Genomic DNA, 6802 nt, shown 5'->3' with positions numbered 1-6802 from the left:
CAAAATGTGATTATTTCCTGCAACTGAAATAACATGTGTAGTTTATGAAGATAGATTCACAGTTAGCTAGTTTCTCACATCAGTGTTATGTCTTTACGTTAAAAAAACAAAGTTTTAGAAAATTTGTATATTGTTCTTCTTGTCAAAGAATGGTCCTGTTACAAAGCAGAGCGAGAAAGGGAGAAATGGAGTCTAACCAGCAATAATATTCTGAATGGTAGAAGAGAGACAAAGTAGATGAGGGCATGTTCCAGAGGTTACCAGTGAAAGCAGACCAGGATTTAGATCTGGAGAGATGTAGTTTGCTTAACTTGGCCTTCTTACAAAATATGTTAGTTTAACAAGGCTAATATATTATTTTTCACCAATACAGAAGCCAATTTTGTGTAATCACAATTTCACCGCTAGAATTATAATGTAGCCAATGGCCAGTAATAGAAACAGTACAGCAATTATGTTATAATTGAGGAAGAGTCAATTCTTAATTCAGGCAGGTTTTGTATTTTATTCCTATAACTATCTTTACACTCAGTTTGTATTTTAAAAATGTTGTAAAAAGATTATGGGAAGAAGACAGACAAGATACATGTTAAATTTTATCATTCTAAAAGGTCCTTGGATTTTAAAACTACAAGGAGAAAGTGAGGACTGCAGATGCTGGAGATCAGAGCTAAAAATGTGTTGCTGGAAAGGCGCAGCAGGTCAGGCAGCATCCAAGGAGCAGGACAATCGACGTTTCGGGCTGAAGAAGGGCTCATACCCGAAACGTCGATTCTCCTGCTCCTTGGATGCTGCCTGACCTGCTGCGCCTTTCCAGCAACACATTTTCAGCTCTTAAAACTACAGCCATACTGACAAATAAAGACTTGTTTGTTTTAACATAAGGTGAGCATTTTAAAGTATTCAGTTCCCTCAATGTTTAAAAACATGCATGACAGATCCAATTAAATGGATTATTATCACATTATTAACAAATTAGATTTGAATATCAAGTTTTAATCAACAGGATTATTTGCAGAATTGATATAAAAAAAAGGTTCTGAGAATTATTTTTGCAAGTATTTCATAGACAGTCTGGAGAGAGGGTCATTCAAACCGTTAGAGGTATAAATTGTTCATGTATAGCCCAGAATTAAAAGTTTTGTTTTTGAAGCTAGCCTATGTTACCATAGAACTGTGATTCAGGGCGGTGCTTCAGTTGAAATTCTGGGAGGCTGTAAGATTTTTTCAGAAGAATTTGGGGCTTAGAACTGAAAGCAAACAAGTTAGTTTGTAATCCCTGAGTTCAGAAGGTGGAGGAAAATAATTTGCCAAACAACTGTAGAACAACTGTGGACCAGAATACAGCTCTTAGAAACCAGGATGTTTGACTTTTTCTGTTTAAGTCATTGCATTGGAATTGTGAATGAACTTAAGGTATGAGCTGACAAGTCCAAATAATTTCTTAGTGTTGGAGATAGTAAGGACTGTAGATGCTGGAACTCAGAGTAGATAAAATGTGAAGCTGGAAAGGCACAGCATGTCAGACAGCATCTGGGGAGCAAGAGAGTCGACATTTCGGTTGGGCGAAGGGCCTGTGCCCGAAACGTCGAATCTCCTGTTCCCTGGATGCTGCCTGACCTGCTGTGCTGTTCCAGCAATAAAGTTTCAACCTCTTCATCAGTCCTGACTAAGAGCCCCAAGCCGAAATGTCGACTTTCCTGCTTCTCCGTTGCTATCTGACCTGCTGTGCCTTTCCAGCTCCACATTTTATTAATTCCAATTTTTTTGTGTTTATTTATCATTGAAATGCTCAATATTATCATTGAAACACTCAATATTATTTTTGTATTTTTGTGGATCTTGAGTTACAATATGAATTAAAAACCCACTAGACAATAATTAAATGAGTCTTTGGACCTTAATTTGAAAGATATCTACAGGAGAAATGATAAAAATATAATGGAACTGAGATGTCTTTATCTTCAGGTATTTTGTAGGACAACTACCAAAACCAAGGAGAGAGGAGCATAGATGAGTGTTACCAGCAACTGCACAGTAATCCAGAACATATATCACAGCTTCCAAATAACTAAGCTGCTAAATATTTTTGAGATGCATTTTGGTATTATTAGCTATGAAACATTATCATTGTAAAAGTAATAAGGCAAATTCTATAGGCTTTGTATTTAAATCAAAATTCAGTTGGTTCACTGGCCAAATCCATTTTGAGGAAAAGCTTCCTCCAACCAGCAGAATTTTAAAATCCATTCAAATATCTTTATTTAGCCAGTTAGGGTGGCATTCCTGGCTAAAGTTATCAAAGAATTATATAACAAGTTAAAATCACTTTCTTAATTGTAATCCAACCTCATCTGCACTTGCACATCTAATAACCAATAGTCCACACTTGCAACAAGAATAATTTTGAAATTTGACAGTATTTACATTGTTTAATCAGAGCAGTTTCTGCTGTGTGCATCTGCACAGTTAGATACAGAAATCAGGAATGCATTATCAGAAGTAACATAAAAACAACCTTGTACAGCTTTTGGTATACTTATTTAAGAAAGGATGAAAATGCAATAGCAGCAGTTCATAGAATGATCACTTGGCTGATACCTGAAATGGGTTTTATTCTTATGCTAAAGGTTGCATAGACTGGGCTTGTAGACATTGACGTTTAGAAGGAGAGATGATCTTATTGATATATAGGTGATCTTATGGGAACTTGACACGGTGAATGCTGACAGGGTGTTTCCTCTTATGGGAGAGACTGGGACTATGGGTCAAAGTTTAAAAATAAGGGGTGTCCCAGAGAGTGGTGAAGGCAGGATATCCAGACATAGATAGATACTTGATTAACAAGAGAATCAAATAATGTTGGGGTGGGTGGGAATGTGGAATAGAGGCAATGATTGGATCAGCCATGATCTAATTGAATGGCAGAGCAAGCCAGAGGGACTGAATGATTGTATGTTCACAGGTTTCTGTGTAACAGTCGTGTTTGATTGACTTCATACTGAAAGAAATACAACGCCGTGAGGCACATGCTCATTCCTTCTCTACAAAATGCACTATAGTAACTCATCAAGCTTCCTTCAACAATACTTTATAAATCAGAAGGTCAAGGCAGCAAACTCATGGGAACCACCAACTATTAGTTTCCCTCCAAACCAGACACTACCTTAAATGTTACACCAAATAATCTGCTCCTGAAAAGAAAATTTTATAAGCATGGAGTATCATTTAATCAGAAGTTAATTCAAATTGCAGATATAAATAAAACAGTTGTAGTGATTGGAATGAGGTCAGCCAGGTGGATATCACATAATATAAGTTCCCTGATTGGGCTGTTAACATGGCCCAATCAGGGAGTACTGGCTGACAGATATAAACAGTTAAAAATCACACAACACCAGGTTATATTCCAATAGGTTCATTTGGAAGCACTAGCTTTCGGAGTGTTGATCCTTCATCACAACCACCTGATGAAGGAGCAGTGCTCCGAAAGCTAGTGCTTCCAAATAAATCTGTTTGACTATAACCTGGTGTTGTATGATTTTCAACTGTGAACACTCCAGTCCAACACCAGCGTCTCCAAATCATGAGATATAACCAGGAGTGTCAAAGGTTCTGCTTACTCTAGGAGCTGGCTCTGAGCTAGCTGGGTCAGTGTCATGTACTATGCACAAGTAAATAAAAATGACTTAGTGGTGGGATACTGGCCTTTGTAGATTTATTTCACCAGGTGTTTTACTTTTTTTCTGTCTGTCCATTTTAATTCAATATCATATATCTTTCTCAAACTTTATTTTATTTTCTCTCCCTCATATAATGGGACAACTTACCTCTGTTGCCTGGATGGCTAGTGCATTCGTTAGAGAAACACCATGAGTGTGGATTTGTTTCCTTTCCAACTGTGATGGACCTGAGACCTATCTTTTTGTTCTGCTTTGAGGGTGGAAGGTAATGGCAAGCCATCACTTAAAAACTGCAGTGAAGGAACACAGCTCAATGCAAAACATCTGCAAACAATGAACCTAATTCCTGCCTTTGGGCAGAACCTGTCTATGATATTGTATATGAGGGTCTGTGTAGTTCAGTACACTAGGAGTAGCAGTAGGGCTTCCAGCCTTTTGAATGTGCTCTGCTATTCAATAGAGCCAAAGCAGAACCTTTCCATCAACTTCCCACTATATCCCCATATTCCTTAATTTCCTGGGTATCCCAAAATACCTTGGGTTTGACTATATTGATACAGCATTCGCTGTCTTCTATGTTGTTGATTTCAAAGATGAATAATCCTCTTGAGTAAAGAAATTTCTTGTCATCTTGATTTTAAACAACAGATGCCTTTTCTTGGAAAAATGAACTTTATTTTCTCTGTGGTTGGTGCATTGAACACACTGAAGAGGAGGTGGTAGAAGCAGGTGCAGTAGCAACATTTAAGAGGCATTTAGACAGACACATGAATAGGGAGAGAATAGATGGATATGGACCATGTGCAGGCAGATGGGATTAGTTTAGAATGTCATCATGATCAGTGCAGACATGGTGGGTGAAAGGGTCTGCTCCTGTGCTGTACTGTTCTATCCCAATGACAACAAAATGAAGAGGAGAAGCAAGGGTGGCAAAAGGAGCAAACCATGACTCAAGCTAATAATAGACTGTTCTGTTATAACATGTCTTTCATTAATGTGACTTGGCTGTAGAGTGATTGGGTGACTAGGGAATGTGTTTTCTAAAATGCGAACTTTTAAAGTCTGCATTGGCTTTAACATGATTTCATCACCAACATTTTAAGTGCATTTGTATTACGCGATTTTTGTATAGCACAAGGTTGCACAAGGATGCAACTATCGCGTAATAGCAGAACTACCTTTACAAAACCAGACATCACAAATATCAACAAATGCCATTAGAGTGTATAGATCCTGAATCTGTCTTGTAAGCCATTAATGGACTCATGGAAAACTATCATCCTCGTCAGACAGAGTATTACTAAAAAAAGGAATTTGTCAAAAATTATGATTTGCGTCCAGATGGGAGAAGAATGGACTTTTTCTGAAATTTGCTAAGCTATTGAATACAAATAAGATAGGATGAAGCTTGCATTCAATTGGTTAATTTAGTGTAAGATCAAACAATTTCTAGTAGACCCATTGGTCTGGAACCATGCCAAATACTACCTTATTGAAATAACCCCTTCCTTCAATGCAGAGTCAATTTCATTCTTTCCCTTTGGCGAGAGCAGGTGAGAAAATGTTTCAGGTATAAACAGGTATACAGGCTTCACTTCAGGATGCAGAATGATGTGGTATGTTTTCAACTTTCCTGGACCTGTGAATAGCTATGGAAACTCAGCTGTGCAGTTTATAGGTTGATCTTTTTCACTTTCCAGGTCCTCTGTTTTTCAAGTCAGATGTCAGTCAATAAAGGTTTTTTTCCTGCTTGTTAGTGAAGAACACTGGATTGGATTTGTTTTCAATTATTTTTCTCCCTCTGTTGAAGGGTTACATTCATTGTAAGGAGTCCCACTCTGTCAGCGTACACTCAGCAGTAGATGCTTGCTGTAGACTGAGAATGCATTGGATGCACAAGCCTCTGTTTTCACTTGGGATTCTTCTCAGCCAACTGAACTGTCTGTTCCTTCTGCACTCTTCCAATGCCCTATTAGACAGTCAGCCTTCAGAGGTCATGGCTGTCAGGTACTGTCTCCCAGTCATTCAAGTTGATAGCAGCAATTTACCTGTCACACTTGGAGGTGTCTTTATAGTGGAGGTCACGTGGGCCAGTGCTTTGTTATACGGCTGCCAACTACCCAATACAATGTTGTCAAGCCATCACAGATGCCACTGGATTAATACTGAATGCATACAGATAGAATTAACTGATAGAATTGGATAGAATCTCTAAATTGATGGTGTTGTCCAGCAAAGAGATGTCAAGAATTCATTTGCTACAACCAAGATGGTAACTGTTCAACTCTTCAGCATATGTTGTCCTTGTCTCATTCTTGCAGAGGAGGAGGATGAGGACAAGGACTTGCTAGATTTACAATCGCTCAAAGGTAAATATAGTACCAGATTAAAGAAAGTGGTTTATTATGTTCTCAGCCAAAAAGAATGAGCCTGATAATTTGGAGAATTTAAAATCCCACAAAGGGTAATCAAGAAATTCATAAAAGTAAATTGAATAGGAGAATAAGCTGTTAAGATAATAAAAACAAATTATAAAAGCCAATGAAGACTTCCAGGGAAGATTCAGAACAAGACTCATGGCACTTGACTGTGTGGCAACACAAGAAGACCCTGCGAAAGGAAGGAGATTCCAACAGCTAAGCTCAAACATGTGAATTATTGCGTTTAGTATCCTTTCTCAGATGGATAGAGCTAGGTAGAGACTAAATGTTATGGGAACTTGGGAAATGGTGGTGTTATGGAAAAGGTAGATCCACTCAAGGAGAAAGGAGGGAATTTATGTGTGGAACCGGAGAAAGTGGGTGAGGTCCTTTGCATCAGTATTAGTACAAGAGAAGGACATGGTGGATGGTGAGTCTAGAAATGATATTTGATATTCTAGGGCATTACGATATAAAAAAGGAGGGGTTATTGGGTGTTTTGAAAAGCAATAAGTTAGACAAGTCACTAGAACCTGATGAGATCTATACCAGAATACTGAGGGAGATGAGGGAGGAAATTGTTGGGTTCTTGTGTGAAATCTTCATATCCTCTTTAGTCACAGGAGCGGTCGCAGAGGAATGAAGGATAGCCAATGTTGTTCCTTTGTTTAAGGAGCACAGCAGGGATAATACAGGAAA

The sequence above is a fragment of the Chiloscyllium plagiosum genome, chromosome 6, assembly GCF_004010195.1.
Source record: "Chiloscyllium plagiosum isolate BGI_BamShark_2017 chromosome 6, ASM401019v2, whole genome shotgun sequence".
In the NCBI taxonomy this organism is placed as follows: domain Eukaryota; kingdom Metazoa; phylum Chordata; class Chondrichthyes; order Orectolobiformes; family Hemiscylliidae; genus Chiloscyllium; species Chiloscyllium plagiosum.
The sequence above is the reverse complement of the archived record's forward strand: the minus strand, read 5'-3'. Positions refer to the sequence as shown.